This window comes from Octopus bimaculoides, chromosome 11 (genome assembly GCF_001194135.2).
Source record: "Octopus bimaculoides isolate UCB-OBI-ISO-001 chromosome 11, ASM119413v2, whole genome shotgun sequence".
In the NCBI taxonomy this organism is placed as follows: Eukaryota; Metazoa; Mollusca; class Cephalopoda; order Octopoda; family Octopodidae; genus Octopus; species Octopus bimaculoides.
The window spans coordinates 36,064,156-36,065,123 of record NC_068991.1 but is presented as its reverse complement, the minus strand read 5'-3'; the positions used below and the strand labels follow the sequence as shown (position 1 = coordinate 36,065,123).

Below are 968 nucleotides of genomic sequence, written 5' to 3'. Positions count from 1 at the left end.
CCACCAACACTCTTTCATATTGTGAGTGGTAATGGCCTCTACCTCATTATGGGTTTTCATCTCTTTAGCCCCGGGGTTATCCTGTCGGCGGATTTCATTGTACAGTGTCTTGGCCACAGCATCATGTCTCATAGGTAGGTAATACCGTGATGACATTTTTGGACAGCTGCTAATGATGTGGGTGATATCTTCGATACTGATTCCACAGAGTCTGCATCGATTATTACATTGTGGGGCTTTGCCCGCCTCTCTGTCCCGTTTGTTTATTACGAATTTGGTTGCTATTTCTTGTTTGCTTTTCTTGTACTATTCTTTTTCTTCTTTCCAAACCTTTCCTCTCTCTTTCTCTCTGACGAAGAGCTAAGAGTGAAACGTCAAAGTCCCTCTTTTTTCTATCTTAAACTGAGCGTCAACCTAATACATTCATTGTGTACGTCCTTTTGACTTGTGTTGTTTTTGCTTTTATTTTTGATTTGCTTATATGTACATACACACACACATACACATACACATATACAGTTCTTTTCACATCTATTACTATTTTTCTTGTCATAGGCAGTGGTGTCGCAGAGAAAATGTATTCTTTGACCCTTCTAACACCCACCGATCCTGCGTCAATCTCCCTATCAATACACTCCCTTCATTTCCAATTCTTCCCCTTACTCTCTTCTTACTTCCTCTTTATTCCTTTTCTCCTTTTGTTTTTCCTCTGTTCCCTTTCCTTTCCTTTTTCTCTTTTTTACACTCTTCTTTATTTTCGCCATAATTTCTCTACATTACACACCCTATGACAGGAAACCCATGTTTAGGTGCACAAATCTCAACAATTTTCAGCCATAACGTGCCTGAAGATCGTTTGCACCCGCAGGTGAAACCTAGGGTAACCAAAGAGGTAGCTAAATTGACGTAATATATGCATACATATGTATACACACACACACACACACACACACATATATATATATATA

General features: G+C 39.2%; 1 protein-coding gene across 2 annotated transcripts in view; it reads right to left on the bottom strand.

The window, feature by feature from the left end:
• Positions 1 to 968, bottom strand: part of LOC106873950 (uncharacterized) — a 248,328-nt gene that overhangs the window by 163,885 nt on the left and 83,475 nt on the right. The gene's annotated exons all lie outside the window — the stretch shown is intronic.